This window comes from Rattus norvegicus, chromosome 7 (assembly GCF_021556685.1).
Source record: "Rattus norvegicus strain SHRSP/BbbUtx chromosome 7, alternate assembly SHRSP_T2T, whole genome shotgun sequence".
Classification (NCBI taxonomy): Eukaryota; Metazoa; Chordata; class Mammalia; order Rodentia; family Muridae; genus Rattus; species Rattus norvegicus.
Window position 1 is genome coordinate 100,084,347 of NC_141540.1, and position 18,154 is coordinate 100,102,500.

An 18,154-nucleotide genomic window follows, 5' to 3' on the forward strand; every position below is an offset into this window, starting at 1 on the left:
GTAGCTCCATCCTAGGAAATAGGCCTTTAATACAAGGGTCTTTAAGAGACATTTAAGACCCAAACTAATTCAAATTGAAAACAAGATTCTGGAAAGCCAGAAACTACACACAAGCTTTTCTTTGTCAAAGATGTCCCATTTTTTTAACATCAATTTCTATACAAAACATGTTTGTATTCATCTAAGAATAATTTCATAAATGAAATGATAATAGGATAATGTATATTATAAAACTTGTTAGATATATTAAATATACAATATATTATGTTTCTCAACTGATCTACAAACTCTAGTTGAGCCCTCAATAATGCATTTTCATGGCACTGTTTCCAGCCCGAGATCTGTGGTGTTTAATGGACCCATGGAAGGTGTTCTGGGTGACTCTGTAACTTTAATTTTTTTCAAATCCTATTTTTAATGATGGTTCTTAAGTACTTTAACCTTCCTTGTAACCCACCACCTACGAGAGGTGGAAAAGAAAGGATACTGGGTGGGGGCCGGAGGGGGAGGAGTGGACTGTTTAGAAAGGTTCTTTGGAGCAACTCTCATCTGTGTCGTCTGGAAATCGGCAGTTCAGTTCACAGGTTAGCAAGAGGCGGCAGCTCGATCCACTTGCAAACACCTCACGGATACTCCAGCAGTTTGGTGGAGCTGGGTTAGCGATATCAGTGATGCCCAGGTCTCATCTTCAGCTTGAGTCAGTAGGAGGGACCACCAGGAACGCCAGGAGAAGCTCAGCTGTGCCTCTCAGGGAAGTGAAGATCAGCAAAGACCTGAGATCCACAAGCATTGCGCAGCTAGCTGTACCAGCAAGCCAAGCTCTGTCTCTATCACTCTATGGAGTCCAATTTATACCCTTCAAACATCATGCGTCCTCCATGTGCCTTGCCTCATGAGGCATGGCTCGGTCCGAGTCCTTGGAAGCAGCAACGAACTGCAGTGCACCATCACGAGTCTTTTTGTTTTTTAATGTGCATTTCTCTCTATGGTTTCCCAATAAATGCAGCTCAACTATGCAATGTAAGGTGGACCAACAATGCATGTCGTTAGCAAAGAATCTTTCACCACGTGTCCTTTCCCGTGCTTGCTTTAGCAGAACATCCTCTCTCCTGTGTCTGCTTCAGTGCAATATTCCTTCACAAGTCGGCCTTAGCCTTTCAGACCTGTGTCCACTTTTTAAGGAAACACTCCTGCAAAACACCATCCAACTGACTTCCAAAGAGTCCTCAAGTTTCCACTTCGTGACTCCTTGGAAGTGTAGTCAAGGTATAAGTCACATGCACATTTTCTATAGAGGACCATTCTGAAAGGGTGCTATAACCCAAACAAGAGGTGAAGACATAGTAGCATTTGCCCCCCATAACACTTGGTAAGGGTAAAGGGGACAGTGAGGGGGACTCTAAGGTCTGTGCATTTCCTGAGCTCTGGGGGGGGTGGGGAGTGTGGTATTGATCTTGCTCTCCTATTTAGCCTTTAATCCCGGCTTGGAACTCTGAGGTCTTAGTGCCTTGAGATGTTCTAGAGAGTAGCAGTATCTTTTCTTCTAATGAGGTGACTGTCAGTGGGACACTGGGTGGGAACTAGTCATGAGAAAGCCTAGGTCATGATCAGAGGCTGGGACATTTAACTCCAGCCTCAGGGAAGGGAGAAGGGCTGGGTGCTGAGTTGTTAACTGATAATGCCTACAAGAGAAAGCTTTTGCAGGGCTCTGGAGAGTGGCAGCCCCAAGAGCTTGGCAAGTCTGCACTCTCCCATATGCCTGACCCTGTGGGGGTCACACTCAGTCATGAGCCTTACATTAAAAGGTGCCTTATATTAAAAGACGAACCACAAGAAATTAGTCTCCCTAAATTCTGTGGACTGTCCTAGAAAATTGTGGTACCTGAGATGGAATCCTGAGGACCCTAACTTGTAGTCACCTAGTGAGAATTCCCCTGAGGACTGCCGTCTGAAGTGGGGGACCATCTTGAGGAGCCTTCATTGCATAGGATCTGGTGCTAACTGCAGAGAAGTCGTGTAATGATGGAATTGAAGTGAAAACCCTCTGGTTAGCATACACAGCAGAGTTGCACGGTGTGGGAACAGTACCCACACGTTTTGGAACCTAGAAGTGTAGATGAAAGGATAGTTGTTTGTTTTTCCTCTCCAGAAGGGATAGATGGAACTCAAAATGCAAGTCTCCACTTTCTATTTAAAGTGCACAAATGCTGGGATAAGGCATAGTCACTCTCTCAAGGAACTCACTCTTTTGCTGGGTTAAGGGGTGTAGAAGTTGGGTTAAGTGCACAAAATATAAAATGTAATGTTGACTTCTGAAACTTCCCATCTCCTGAAACCTTTCCCTAGATCGCCATAGTAGAGGCTCCATAAACTAAAATTTTGTTTAGGCATTGTGTTGATGTTAGATGTCATAGATAGGGATAAACATAGAATTAATGAGTGATGTGTGGTACTGTCCACTGCCACAATTAGTAAGAGGCTAGAATAACTAGGGGGAAAAGCTACAAAGGTGAGGCAGCTTTGGTTGTGCCAGAAACTATAGGCAATGTGTTTTATTGAATCAGGATGCTTGCTGTAGAGAGAGTGAATGTGAAGACAATATTGGAAATAATGCTGACCTCAGTCACACTGATGGTGTGTGTGTGTGTGTGTGTGTGTGTGTGAGAGAGAGAGAGAGAGAGAGAGAGAGAGAGAGAGGGAGAGAGAGAGAGAGAGATGAAAGAGACAGATGTCTATATATCTATATCTATATATGTATATGAGAAAAATAACAGAGAGATCAGAAATGATGCTGACCTCAGTCACACTGATGGGGTGTGTGTGTGTGTGTGTGTGAGAGAGAGAGAGAGAGAGAGAGAGAGAGAGAGAGAGAGAGAGAGAGAGAGAGCTTTACAGCCAAACTCTTTATACCCCTTATGTAACACAGAAAGCAATGTGCACAAAGCCATGTCCACATAAGAAGCGCTCCAGCCCTCTGGACTCCCGCACTTAGGAATCTTCCCCTGCTCGGCTGCTATGCTGGAGAGTAGTGGAAAGAAAGGCTGGCCAGCCAAGCAAGATGGAGCTGATCATCAGAACACGGGTGTGAAAGGGCTTGGGCACTAGACAGCCAAGGCATAGTAGTGCTGAGAATAGTTCATAGTGTATGCTTGCCTCACACATACTTACAGGGAAAGCTGAGGCAGTGCATGAATCGGGGGCCATCACAGAAAAGACATGAGAAGGTGGTGGCTAGGTAATCATTTACACCACCAGCAAAGAACTAATGCCGTCAAACTGCTAATGGTTTGGCAAATACCCAGCATCAGAAGCAACGCAAACAATGAAGATAACCCAGGTATACCGCAACCTGGCCCAGAGCTGTGATAACTAGGAGGGAGCTAGCTCTCTGTAGGTGATAAGTCTCAAACACAGGACAAATGGCTGAGGTGCTGACCTAGCATATCAAAGGGGACTTGGCCTCCAGGTTCTCCCAGCATCCCTTAGTCCTTACCTGTTACAGGATAAGGCTGGCATACCCTGGCCTCTACCCTGAACTCTCCAGCCCAGCGACTGGGCTGTCCTTCTCCCTTCATGATATAATCCAGACATTTTGGTTCCCCACCCCTTTGTACCTTTGGCCTTCTCGCTACTGCACCTGGTCCTGTATTGTTGTCCCCACTCCCATCCCTCATATCCTCTCCCGTCCTCTCACAGTTCAGGGCCATGACCACTCTGAACTGTCCCAGATGTGTCTGCTTCTGGCTAAGCTCTTCTTCAAATTCTCCACCATACCTAGGAGCAGTCATGCCCTTTCCTTATTTCTGTTTTGCACTCAGTAGGTAGCACAGGAAAGGGAAAACTGGGAAAACTGCATTTGGCAAAAACTCATATACATTGTAGGTTAACTTTAAGGTTAAGGGATATTGGGATTAAACAGTGAGGCTAGGAACCCTAGAGATGAACAGAGGAGCTTGTAGCCTGATATGAGATAATCAAGCTAAACAGGTTTAAAAAAAGGGGGGGGGACAAGGTTGATTGACAGCAAGCTCGTAGGCTGCCCCCAAAGCTCGTAAGGAATATACTTTTACACTTATTTTGAACATTTGTATGGGGGGTGCCATATGTGTGCAGATACCTCCAGGGTCCAGAAGACGATGTTGGATCACCTGGAGTTGGAGTTATAGGAAGTTGCCAGCTGCCACGTGGGCAGTGGGAACCAAACTCAGGTCCTCTGGAAATCCAGCAAGCAGTCCTAACCACTGAGCCATTTCTCCAGCACCCTCATAGACTGCTACTTCTAATGCAATTGGTTGTCACAGATTAAAGGTAATTCGTTTAAAGAAAAAAAAAAGCCCTCCGGACCAACTCGTAGACAAGGAGTTAACTGAGAATTCAGTTAACTAAGCCTCAGTCACTTCTTGGTAGTTGTCAGTCATGTGCAAGGGTGGCAGCAGTAACCATGCCAGGGACTAACAGTTAAGGTCAGCAGCTAATAAGGCCAGAGTGAGAGAGGGACAGGGTGAGCGCAGCCCACCTATGATGAGGTAGGCATATAGAAACAGCACCTGAGCATTTCCTAGTTGGGCCTGGGAGCATGCATAGAATGTGTGGTTTCTCCAGTGATAGCCCAAAGAACTGATCGATCATAAGGATGACTCCCTGGTTTGTCTGTTTTCTGACATATCTCTATAAAAACTTAATTTAGACAGAAAGTTTAACCACCTTTCCTAACTTGTGAGCTCCTCCCTCTCTTAGGAGTTTTTATTACTTTTCCTTACTTTCTCACTTTCCTTAATTTCCTATGAATACCCATCACTGGCATGAGGGAACAAATGGGGGAGCCATTGTCCCAGTTGGCCTTGTGACCATGAGCACCTAGGTCGTTAGACAAAGTACAACTGGGCTAAGAAAAGTCCTGTAACATACTTGGAAGAAACAACGCCGTGGTCTAAATATTCATGGGTATAAAAGACATATCTAGCCCCCCCTCATAAAATACTGATGAGTCCATAGGTCCACACACTCCATATCATATGCTAGGAATGATCATAAAAATGACAAGTGACCAATTAAAGCATGTGACTATGTGGGTCAATGGATTGTACCAGGAAACTTGGTAAGGTTGAGAGAGGTCAGAGACTCCAGCACCCATCTGAGGACTGTAGGCATCTCCCTGTTCCCTACCAGGTTCTTACCTCGGAACTCATGACCGCATTCCCCATATAGAGATGTAGCCAATGGTCATGTAGCCCAGAACAGAATTCTCCATGCTAATGAGATATCTAGATGGGCCTCAGGGTTTAGCCAATAAGCTTCCCTTCCCAGACATTCCTTCCTAGAAAAGGTATTTAATCTTTGATGCACCCTGAGGAGGTGGTATGCATCCATTTTCCTTGATGAACAATCAAATCAAGGACCTCTGTGGGGAGCATGGAGAAAGCCTTAGGCTACAGAGCTGCACCGGAAGGCCCTTGGTGCTTGGACAATCCGGGATAAGCTGAGCTGGAGTTCCCCATACACACATCCCCAGGCTTGCCCCCAGCCTCCGGGCCTTCTCTGTTCCCAACTCCCTGAGACTCGGCAGGGCCCCAGCCCCGCTCCTCATCACAGACCCATGGGCCCCCTCTGTTCAGACTCTATGTGGTTTCCAGTGTCGGCTGGTCACCCAGGAGTCAGAGAACCCCAGTTTCAGCCTCAGCCTACTTTGTTTCTCACTCTTGTGCTGAGGCCCCCACCCAACGCTGAGCTCTCCCACTCCCGAGAGCAAAAACATCAAAATGGTCTTATGGAGTCACACACTACATATCTGCCTTGCATCTTGCTTTATATGAAAATGCCCAAAGGTGTGTTATGATTTAAATCTGTACTGTAATATATGAGCAGTGCATTGGTGCTTCCCACAAGCTCAGGACCTGATGGCAGTGAAGGATTAATGCAGTCTAGCATTCCACAAAATGCAGCAAGACAGAATGCAGAGGGGCGCCTTCCCTTTCAACTGCCCAAGCAGTGATCCCATACCCCAGCGGCCGGCGGAACCACATGACCACCTTTTTACCATGTTGATAAATTTTCAAGAACTCCACAAGAAGTCTTTGTGCGTAAAATACTAGTTTCCTGTTATAGACTCCCGTGTGCTTCCCACTGGTCACACTAAACAGAAAATACACAATTCTTTGGTCATTTTCAACTTTTTGTTTGTTGGTCAAGAGATGTCCCGGATGTCCTGGAATTTATTCTGTAGACCAGTCTGGCTTTTGAACTTAGAGATCCACCTGCTTCTGTCTCCTGAGTGCTGGGATTAAAGGCTCATTTTCAACTACTTTTATTTTAAATGGTTGCACACTTTTCTCTGGCAACGGCAATGGAGACAGGGCCACAGACTCCGGTGGTACATCTGAGGTGACAGAAGGCATTACTGTCCATTGACAATTTCTAACATTTTAACAGTAGAGTCCTCAGGGTTCAGGGTGGTGTGTATGTTTGAGGTACACACAGTGAAGTGTATACTATTTGGTATAAATTTAAGGAGAAATCTTGAAGGTTTATCATAATCTGAGTTATTCACACTCCTGTCAAATACTGAAGACTTCTGTCACCCTAGGAAATTAGCTAGTGCCTCTTCCCACTCACTACCCTACCCCAGTGTTCTCTAAGTCCCTATTAACAGGTCGGTCTACTCTACAACTACACACAGTTGGAAACCTGGATATATAGTATTCTCTCACCGGGCTTTTGCACTCCTTAAAACAGTGGTTTGTCACTGACAGGTATGTCATTGTGTGACTATGCCAGTTTCTTTTGTTGATAGACACTTGGATTGCTTCTATATCCTGGTAGTCACACATAAAACAGCGGCTTCGATCTTGTACTGGGTCTGTGTGGGTGTATGCTTTCATTTCTCCTGAGCAAAAACATCAAAATGGTCTTATGGAGTTATACACTATGTATCTGTCTTGCTTTATATGAAACTGCTCAACGGTGTGTTAGAGGAGTCTTATGACTTTAAATCTGAACTGTGGTGAGTTTCTGTTGCTCTGTCCTCGCTTACAATTCGTAGTGTCGGTATTTTAAAATTTCTATCCATTCTCCTGGGCATGGGTATCTTATGACTTCTGTTTGTATTTGCATGACAGAAACTGTGCTGAGCACATTCCAAAAATGAGCATTTATTACTCATTTATACATCTTTTTGCAATACGATTAGTTAGGTCTTTTAGTAAATTTTTGGTACCTTTCTGCTGCTTGTTTGCTTAGAACTTTTTGTAATGCAAATGTCTTTGTTTAATCTGAGCTTTGTGTATGAATTTCAGGATGTTCAGTTGATTTTTTTTCCCCTTTAAGGCCTGTGCTTTTACACTTTTCCTAAGAAGTCTTTGTGTCCATACCAACTTACAGTGATCTTTTTCTCTTTTTTTTTTCTTTTCTTTTTTTTTTTAAATACTTTCAGCTTTTATATTCAGGCTGATAATTCACCTTGAATTATTTTTTCTTGTGTTATGTTACACAGGGATCAAAGGTTTTGTTACATCTGAACAGCAAACTTTTGAAACTATTGAAACTACTGGACCCTTTTGCTCACTGAATTGCTGAAGTGCCTTCATTAAATATTAATTAGCACTTCATTAAATATCAATTAGCACACATGCACAGTAGTGCTCACCTGTAATCCTGACAGTGGGAGGGCGTCACACAGGCTGGCTTGAGCTACGAGGCAAGTTCTGCGTGTAGCTGTGTGTGTGTGTATGTGTGTACCTATCACTGGATTCTTTCCTTTTTTTCTTTTCTTTTTTTTTTTTTTTTGGAGCTGGGGACCGAACCCAGGTAAGTGCTTTACCACTGAGCTAAATCCCCAATACCCACTGGATTCTTTTTATTAAAGATTTATTTATTTTATGTATATGAATACACTGTCCCTGTCTTCAGACACACCAAAACAGGGCATCAGATCCCCTTGTGAGCCACCATGTGGTTGCTGGGAATTGAACTCAGAACCTCTGGAAGGGCCGTTTAACCGCTGAGCCATCTCTGCAGCCTGCATCTTTGGATTCTTAATTATAACTTTTCATTCCATTTTCCATTTGGTCATTGCACCATTATAGTAAGTCTTCTAACTGCTCTCGAGCCATATTTGGCCCTTGAGATTCACCCATACATTTTAGAACTAACTTGTCGATTGTCAACAATACAATAGTTCTACCAGAAAGTTTCACTGGGTTTTACAAAATTCAAAAAAAAAATTCAGAACCCACAGACATGGACACAGTGTTTCACCTTCCAATTGATAGACATTTCCCCACTTCCTTAGGTCTTCACTAAATTCTCAGCAATATTTTATGGCTCTTAGTAAGGAAATCTTATACAGCTCCTAATAAATTCATCATGAACACTTGAGTTAGTGTTTTTTTTTTGTTTTTTTTTTTTTGGTTTTTTTTGGGGTTTTTTTTTTTTTTTTTTTGGAATATGTCAACCAATTGTTTATTACACAGCACGAACAAACACGAACATCAAGCCTTTTCCAGATCTTGCCGACAAGCCTATGGTGTCAAAACTCAGGAGAAAACAAGAGGCAAGACCAGGAGTTAGACCAGCTAGGCCTCATGGAGACCTTGCCTCAAGCAGAAATAAACAGGGTAGCACACATTGAACTCTGAACATCAGGAGTATGCACACCCACACATGCACCTGTAAAAAACAAGTCCCCCATCTCCAATGGCTCGTTCTAATCTGTTCTGTGTATTTATTAAAGATAACAAATTTTCCTTTATTACAAATTTCTCTGTAAACTAGAAAATCTAAAATAAAAGATCTATTCCAATTACCTTCTAAATCAAACTACCGGGCTTTGACTCATGCTCAATTCTTGGGTAAATCTGTCATTCCCATGAATCCAAATGTCACACATCCTATATAATTTAAAGGTTAGCAAGTAGAAGAGATTTCCCCAGCACCAAGAAAAGTTTAATCTTAACAAACAAAAAAAACAGCTTTCACATCTGCTGCATGGCACCGTTAACGGCAAGGACAGTGTACAATTCAAACTGCCCTAATTCTTCTGGTTCTGCCCGATTTTAGCATTCTCAGAAGGATCCCATCTCTGATAATGGCAGAAAGTGCAGAGACATCTGAATGGCTCATCTCGTCTCTCATTTCCTTCAAGCTGTCTTTGTCTCTGCTCAGTCCGAACAAATCTTCTCATCCTTGCTATGGGGTCTTTCAGCACCGACAACAGTGTGCGGACCCTTCTCTTGGGAAAGGCGCTTTGAACTTCCCTCATGATTCTTTCACTTCTGTTCTCCACAGGCTGGCTCTTAATCCGGAGACGAACCCTTTGACAACGATGATATTTTGTCGGCTTGGCACTGGGGTTCAGGGTTAGCTTTTTCATGACCTTTACTAGTGTTTCTGGTTGCAGGATTTCTGAATCATCCGGTGAGTCCTCTTCACCTTTCCTCTGAGATCCATCATTCATCTGAGTTTCTGGGTTCACAACTGGGTCGACTTTCTCGGATGGCTCATCCATGGCAGTGAGCAGAAGCCTCAAAAGCTAGCTCCGAACAAAATTGCTAGCTAATCTTTAGAAAGACCTAAGCTCTAGCCCCACATAGCAGAGACTGAAGAGTAGAGTTAGTGTTTTAAATACAATTCTAAATCATTTCAAGAATCATATTCTAGTTAGAATTTTTCTTTACTTTTCCCTCTTTTAAAAATAATTGTTAGATATCCCTTTAAAATACGTTAGCCTATACATTTTATCTGAGCTATCACATATGAAATTCTTTTCTTAAAAAAGATTTATTTATTATATATAAGCACACTGTTTGTCTTCAGACACACCGGAAGAGGGCATCAGATCCCATTTCAGATGGTTGTGAGCCACCATGTGGTTGTGAGTTTAGAACTCAGGACCTCTGGAAGAGCAGTCAGTGCTCTTAACCACTGAGCCATCTCTCCAGCCCCACATATGAAATTCTTTTTTTTTTTTTTTGGTTCTTTTTTTCGGAGCTGGGGACCGAACCCAGGGCCTTGCGCTTCCTAGGTAAGCACTCTACCACTGAGCTAAATCCCCAGCCCCATGAAATTCTTAAAGTTTGAGAAGTTAGTCTGTGCTGCCTCATAAAGAACAAAATGGGAGAGGGATGAATTTCTGAACAGAGACGTGGTTTGGAATATTAACCTCAGGGCATGGTATAGCTCAGCAGAATATCAAAAGCTTCCACAGGAAGCCCTGGGGCAATCCCCAGGACTGAGCAAAGGGAAATGGAGATGTTATTAATTCCCATGTTATAACTATAATCCTTTATTACACATGGATCCAGAAAATTAAGATATATAATTCAAAATAGATGATTGTGCTCTTGTTTTGAATCCAGATTTTTTTTTAAAAATCAATAGTAAGATGTGGTGGCACATGCCTGTCATTCCAGGACTTCTAGGGTAGCCTTGGCTATATAGCAAGCTTAAGGCTAGCCTAGTCTACATGAGACTATCTCATATTAACCAAAGCAATAAAAAAAGAAAGAAAGAAAGAAAAAATTCAGTGTGTCAAACTTTTAAAGCTTTCAATTTTACTTTCAACTAATGCCTCAGTGTCTTTCCTGTTAAAGTGATTTTTAAAAAATCAACTTAGAAGAGATGCTTATACTGGTGTATATTCCAGGGACACAGTCGTAGCAGGGAATTGAAACAGCAGATTGAGGCAGGTGGGTAACAAAAAGAGCAGAGAGCTATGAGTTCATGAATGAAGGCCAACACTCAGCTGGCCTTCTCTACTTGTATACAGTCCTGTGTGGAATTATAAAACAGATACAGTCCTGTATATACCACTGCCCACAGTTAGCAGCTCTTTCTACTTCAAATAAAGCAATCAAGATAATTTCCCAAAGGCATGCTCACAGGCCCATCTCTCAGGTGAATCTGGATTTTGTCAAGTTGACAACACTAGCCATCATAACTAACACATACCATTTGTATGTATAATGCTTTCACACACACACACACACACACACACACACACACACACACCACACACACACACACACACACACACACCACACACACACACACACAGAGGCTGCTGTTCACTTTTTCTGTAAACTTAGAACCAAATAAGAAGCATTTCTGATGAATCGTGGATCCTCTGTATCACAGCATGTACATTCATTAAAGGAGCTGCATGCTACTCTAATGAATTTCAAGTTGGAATTCATTGGAACATCATGCAAATTCTTGTTCTGGAACATTCTATAAAGTTATATAACATGTATGAAATAATTATAATGGTGTTCCTCCTTATGTTGCAGTCAAGTGTGTCAGTGTGCTTGTGATTCTCAGCTGTAGACAGAAAACAACTCTGGAACTGTCTCCTGTGCTCAGGCAGTTCTGTTATTCTTGGTACCCAGTGACCAAATACTGAAGTTCAGGATTCATATTTCATAATTTCAGACCTAAGTTTGCTAAGACTAACAGAAAAAAGAGCAGGCTTAAGCTGACCCCGTTGCCAGGTGCAGGAGTCTCAGAAAGGGAGAGACCAAATTTTTGGGTTCAGCTCCATTTTAGAGAACCTAAGTTTAAACTCAAGGGCAGTACCTAGCATTAGTTTCCAAGTTACCCCTTAACAAAACCGGAGCCTAGCTCCACTTTCTAGGTTAACCCCCAATAAGAACTGTATCTCTGGTTAATCTTCCCTTAAAAATCTCGTGTTTCCAGGTTAACCCCTAGCAAGCCCTCCCTCTACCTAAGAACCACCAATTAGAAAGAAATCAAAAGTTTAGTTTATGATTGGGCTCCCAGCAGCAGCCAATTCTGCCAAAGGCCACAGTAGCACACCAATTAGATGTTTGTCAGACTAGAAACTCACCCCTCACTTGCTACTTTCTGTAAACCTTGCCTTGATGAAAGTTCAGGGTTTTTCCTCCACCTGAACCATCCTGCGGACAGCAGTGAAGTAAGCCTGGAGTTAGGTGGAATAAAGACCTGGTGTGATTACATCGGCTTGGCTCCTGACTGGTCTTTCAGGGTTCACGAACAGTTCCTTGGTACAACAAAAGCATGAAGTCATAGGTCTGCAGCAATTCGAGCTGGTGGTGAGGACAAACCTACAACCAAATAAAAAGAGTTGCATGTGAATTGTAGATCCGCTGTATCAGAGCTTCATGAATGGGAAAGGTCTGATTCCCATTTGAACTGAGGCTGAGATAAGGAAAAGAAGCAGCCAGCAACATTCAAAATAATGTATTAGTTACACTTCTGTTGCTATGAAGAAAAAAAACCCACCATGACCAGGGGAGCATGCAGATGGCAGTTTATTTTGCTTACAGTTCCAGAGGCACGAGTCCATCGTGGTAGGAGGCACGGCATCAAAGAGTAGGCACAGTGGTAGGCACGGGGTGTGAGGGCACCAAGGACAAGCAGGAACTGAAGTACGGCTGAGTCTTTCCATCTCAAAGCCTGCCCCTAGTGACACACTGTCCCAGGAAGACTGTACCACGTGAATGTCCCCAAACAGGGCAGTGAAGGGAGATTAGATGTCCAAGACCATGGGGAACATTCCTTATTCAAACTAACACAGAAAGGATTCTGTCATGGGGGCCAGATTAAAGGGGGGAAATATGGCTGTCTAGGCTTCATGGACGGAAGCAGCAGCAGGTGCATACTATGGAGACAGGATACAGACTGCTGCCCATGGGCACTTTGGGTAAGAGGGAAAGATAAAACCCAGACTTTAACTAATCCACCCAACCTCTAACACAGTGCCAAGAATTTTAGTGTTTCCTCACATAATGGGGCGTCCCAACTGAAGGCTGCAGAAGCAGGAAGACGAAATGGTTGCACACTTGTGTGAGTTATCCTACCCTGCACGTGTGCCGTGCAGGGTCACGTTGTGAAGCAGTCAGAGGGAGGAGCTGGAAGGGGGATTTCACTTACACTGTCTCTCTCTAAAGTCTTCACCTTTTTCTCTGGAGCAGTCATGTAAAAGACAAAGGCATTCCAGGTAGTTCCTGTGTTTTTCTGAGTCTCCTTCCCATAAGCCATTCTGGCTTTTGGAGGCTTCTTGTTGATTCCAAGAAACAGAAAAGACCTTAATAATCAACATGTTTTAGCCATCAGGGGAATGGACAATCCTTCTCACCGCAGTCAGAATGGCTGTCATCAAGGAAAAAACAAAGAAACAAAAATCATCAAACGTTGGCAAGGATGGGGAAAACCCACCCACGCCCTGGTGCCGGGGTGTAAATTGGAGCAGCTGCAGTGGAAATCAGTATGAAGTTTCCTCAAAAAGAAATTAACAAAAAAGAACTTCCATATAATCTGGTTACCTCACTTATGGGAATTCCTCAAGAGGAACAAAGCCCGTCTACTATAGAGACATCTATGCATCCATCATTACTGCTACACTGGCCACGATGGCCAGATGGTGTCACCAGCAAGGAAGTCCATCAATGAATGAATGGATACATAAAACGAGAGATACACACAAACCTTCACATACACAGACCAAGCCAGATTCAGAAGGACAAGTCCTGGAAGTATACAAAAGTCAAAGAAAGACTATTGGGATATAGGAAAGGAGAGGTAGTGTCCGGGAGGGGAAACGGGAAGGGTTATTGAAGAAAACCCCTTCCACTGTACCATTAGTATATGTGAGAACTCCGATATACATAATAACTGACTATATTAACATGTGTGCATGGGTTATTTTCTACCATATTTTGCATATTATACACATAAAAAGAGAACTTCAAATATAATGACTTCACATATTTGTTAAAGATCTGTTTCTACGTAGTTGCTTACAAAGCCACACAATACAGCTTTGTAAGTGCCTGCTTTTCTAATGTACTCCTTTAAGGAGTCCTACTGTATACCAGGAGGCATTCGTGAACCCCAAAAGACCAATCAGGAGCCGATCCGATGTAATCACACTAGGGTCTTTATTCACAAGCTCGAGCTTCAGCTTAAGTCGCCTTCAACCTTACAGGACGGTTCCGGTGGAGAAAAGCCTCAAACACTCATCTAGACAAGGTTTGATAGAAAATGGCAAGAGAGGGGTGAGTGTTTCTAGCCCCACAAGCATCCAATGGGGGCGGGGGACAGCTACTGTGATCTTTAACGTGATTGGCTGGTGCTGGGAGCCAAACAATGAACTTAACTTAAGCTTTCCTCCTGATTGGTGGTTGTTAGAAAGTGCCAGGGGCGGGCTTGTAACCTGCAGGTGCAGATTTGTTGAGGAATAACCTGGAGATTGGTGCTAGACCCAGGTGTTGTTGGGGTTGGGGGAATAACCTGGAAACTGGTGCTAGTCGCAGGATTTGTTTGAGGGGGTGGAGCTGGGGGTAACCTGGAGACGTAGGTCTTATTGGGGGGTAGCCTGGAAACGGATATTAGTTAACTTGAGTTTAACCTTAAGTCAGGTTATCTAAGATGGATTAGGAATCCCCAAATTTTGGTCTCTCACTACCTTGGTGGGTCTTCATTTGGGTCCTCCTGATACATGTGTAATTACATAACTACCCCAGTAAGACAAGACACAGAAGAGCAATTAGTGGAGTCCAGCACAAAATAAAAATGGAGAGTTGCTTGTTCAGAAAGTATGATAGAGTGCTTAACACAACGAATCTTGGGCCGGACTCGGAACTGCAGAGGCCACAAGACCTTGAAGCCAGTGCTCACTCTAATGTTATCAGCTAAGGCCAGTGGGGACAGAAGTTGCCCCAGTGATCGTGCGTTCTCTAGATGCAGGTCAGTGTCCCCCTGCACGCAGAATACAGAAATATCAGGTAAGTGAATGTGTGAGCAGATGAATCATGGGAAACATTCTCCCTAATACTGGTTGTCATTTCCTAAGATTGCAGCAACAATTTGCCACAAACTAAGTGCTTAAAGGATCAGAGCCCATTTCCTCATAATCCTACAGGCTTAAAGTCTAACGTTAAAATGCCGATAGGACCATGCTGTCTCTGAGAAGTCTAGAGGAAACTCCTCCCTGAGTTTTCCAGCTGCGGGTGGCTCTGATCCTTTAGCTTGTCTCAAAGTCACGATCCCTTCTTCCTTCTTCAAGTATTTTTATTTTTCTATTCATATCAGGTCACCAGACATCAGATCTAATAATCCGTCTTAATCCAGTGTAGCTTCATCCTGATTATGTCTGCAATGACCAAATAAGGTCATACGAGATTCTAGGAGGAGAGGGACCAACCACTATTCCATCCATTTCCTCTGCCTGCATGGCATCCTTCAGAATGCCAGTTTATGCTCAACAATTCATATGAATTGCAATGTCATGTTATTGCCAACTCAACGTATCTCAAAGGATACATAAAACCATACAAATCATAAGAAGGCATGTATAATAAATGAAGTATAATCAGGGGAACTAAAACTTCGGGGATGTGGTTAGGAAGCCGATATCAATCAGGGCATCTTAGGAACGTGAAGAGCATCCACCGTAAAAGATGAATGGGGAAACGGGAAAAACTCGGAAACTAATGTTTTCCGCCTGAGCTGTGTGAATGGCTGTGAGCTAGCTGACTGGATATTCCCATTGGAGCACCAGAACCAATGGCTCTCTCCTCCCCTGGGGAGAGGGGTGGACTCTCAGAGGCTAACATTTGCATAAGTTGTCCATTAAGGACCAAAGCAGACTGACTTTATACATGGTTAGTAGCTTAGAATCATGAAGTGAGTGTGTAATGTAGGTAATTTTCTGCTACTGACAATGACCTAGGATTAGTTGATTTGGCATAACAACAGTGAAATATCAGAGGCAGGCTAACTTTATGAATATAAGAGGTGTATTCACATTTTGGGAGGTTGAAAGTCTAACAGCATAATCCTGTGCATAACGAGGAACCTCCCTCAGTTGAATCACTTCACAGTGGATAGAAATGGCAAAGGTGTATAGAAATAAGAACCTAACTAGAAAGGAAGTCAGAGGAAAGCCAAGACTTCCCAAGGATGTGTCTTCACTTGACCTAAGAACACTTCTCACTAGGACCCATCTCTTAAAAGTCCCACCTCCACACTGAAAACCATGTAAGTCTCCAGTGTATATAAAACTCTGAGGATCAAACCAGAGCACCCTTTCTCTACAGTCAAGCCAACCCATTCACGGATTCCAAATGCCAATGTCTGGTTTTAAATCTTCTTGCTTTAAGACAATTGTTGTCTGTCTTAGTTACTTTTCTATTGCCCTGACAAAGCATCATGACCAAGGCAATGTAAAAAAGAAAGTGATTAATGTGGGGTCTCACACTTCCAGAGGTTGAGTCCAGGACCATCATGGTGGGGAGCATGGCAGCAGACAGACAGGCAATTAACTAGGCCTGGTGCTGGAGCAGTGTCTGAGAGCTTATATGTGATCCACAGCTATGAAGCAGGGGGAAGGGAGGGAGGGAAAGAAGGAGAGAGAGAGAGAGAGAGAGAGAGAGAGAGAGAGAGAGAGAGAGAGAGAGAGAGAGAGAACTAACCTGAAATGGTGTGGACCTCTGAAACCTCAAAGCCTACCTCCAATGGCACACTTCCTCAAAGGCTGCACATGCTAATTCTTCCCAAGTAATTCATCAACTGGGGATCGAGCATTCAAACATATGAGCCTATGGGGGCCATTTTCATTCAAACCACCACACTTTCAGAGCATGCATTAGCTGCTTCTCTCCCATTATTAAACTCTTACCTTCCCTCATATCCCTTGGTAACATAAGATACAATCTCGGTCACCTAAACTGTGGTTTAATAAACACAGTAGACTGTTGGATCCTATTGCAGACATTTGGGTGAAGATATGTTCAATCATGAGTGATGCTAGGAATCTGCTTTTTAGATATGCTCTCTCAGAGCACTCTGATGGTGGAGGGTTGGGTAGGAAGGGGCTCCAAAGAAGCTGCTTTGGTGACTGAAGCTACAGACCCTCTGGATTAGGGAGAGTACTTGAAGTCATTCAGTTCTGCACTGTTAATTTCCTCATGCAGAACCTAGAATATGAGACTCTGGCACAACATCATTAATTTGCTGATACAGAAATTCATGCCCAGATAATTAAGAGATGTGCCTGGAGCTACGAAGTTATTAACTGGCAGTACTGACAGCTGCACCTTTTTCCAAGACCAGACTTACCTTAGGTCCCATAATGATGAGTCCTGTGACGCTGTCCTGACTGCATAATGCATAACAGAACAAAGTGAGGATGGCCTTGTGCAAGGTGCTAAGTCTCTCTAGGCCTCGGTTTCATCAATGATAAAGCCTAGGTAAAATATGAAGGCCTAGATGGAATGGTAAGGCCCAGGTAACTGTTACCTGGCTAGCCTGCCATTTTGTGCTGTTACTAATATTGTAAGGAAAATCTCTCTGTGTTGCTTCTGCTGTTACTAGGAAACTTTCTCATGCCCAAGTTGATTACATATTCTGTTATGTTCTATGCCCTTTGGAAACCAATCATAGTAGAAGTCGGTAGGACTGTTTTGTATAGTTACCCACAATAAGCTTGGACCCCAATATAAGAAAAACATCTGCACCAACATGAGAAACTATTTGGAATAATAAGACTTCCATTTTGGGTATGGGATTCAATAAAGTTTAAGCTCCCAAGACCTCCCTGGGAACTGACATCCTACCTAGGAGAAAGAGACAGGTACTTGGGTAACTGACATTCTGGTTGGCAAGTTAAGACATGATTGTTAAGCAAAGCAAGTCCCCTGCCACAGCAGAATACCCCAACCAATGGAAGCAGGATAAGTGTACAGCAAAGACATGTTCCTAAGGAAGTCCCCTATCCCTAAATCTTGACTAGAGAAATAACTTGGCACAGATTTTTGTGGATTTTAGGCTTAAAAGCCCTGTAGGATCTTAACTCAATTTCATGGTTCAGCTCCTAAGTCTGAACCATGGCCCAGATTGATCAGTTCTGAGGCCAATAAACTACCCCTGTCAGACTGAGATTGTGTCCATGCAGTTTGTGAAGTGACTGCTGGACCCCAGCAATCAGTAGACCAAGAATGAAGTTCAACTCAGGGCTGTCGTGCAGACTGTCTTAGGGTTTTATTGCTGGGAAGAAACATCATGACTAAAATAGTATCATTATCAACACAGCAGGAAGCATGGCAGAAAGCAGGGAAACTTGGTGCTGGAGGAGCTGAGAGCTCTACATCTTAATCCACAGACAGCAGAAGACTGGAGT

General features: G+C 43.3%; 1 protein-coding gene and 1 pseudogene across 4 annotated transcripts in view; both read right to left on the reverse strand.

Annotated features, from left to right (window-relative positions):
* LOC148004807 (uncharacterized) overlaps positions 1–18,154 on the reverse strand; it is a 54,352-nt gene that overhangs the window by 9,232 nt on the left and 26,966 nt on the right. For 2 of the 3 annotated variants that reach the window (XR_015625579.1, XR_015625580.1), the window contains exons 2-3: positions 12,907–13,125; positions 11,840–12,077 (exon numbers count right to left, since the gene is read on the reverse strand). The gene's annotated coding sequence lies outside the window, so the exon portion shown is untranslated. Of the gene's footprint in view, positions 1–11,839; positions 12,078–12,297; positions 12,722–12,906; positions 13,126–18,154 lie in introns of those variants that run through there. The other variant, XM_087559782.1, reaches the window with a different exon arrangement.
* Positions 8,719–9,581, reverse strand: Dppa3l4 (developmental pluripotency associated 3 like 4; annotated as a pseudogene). Its single transcript, XR_015625578.1, has one exon. The product of XR_015625578.1 is annotated as a developmental pluripotency associated 3 like 4 (transcript).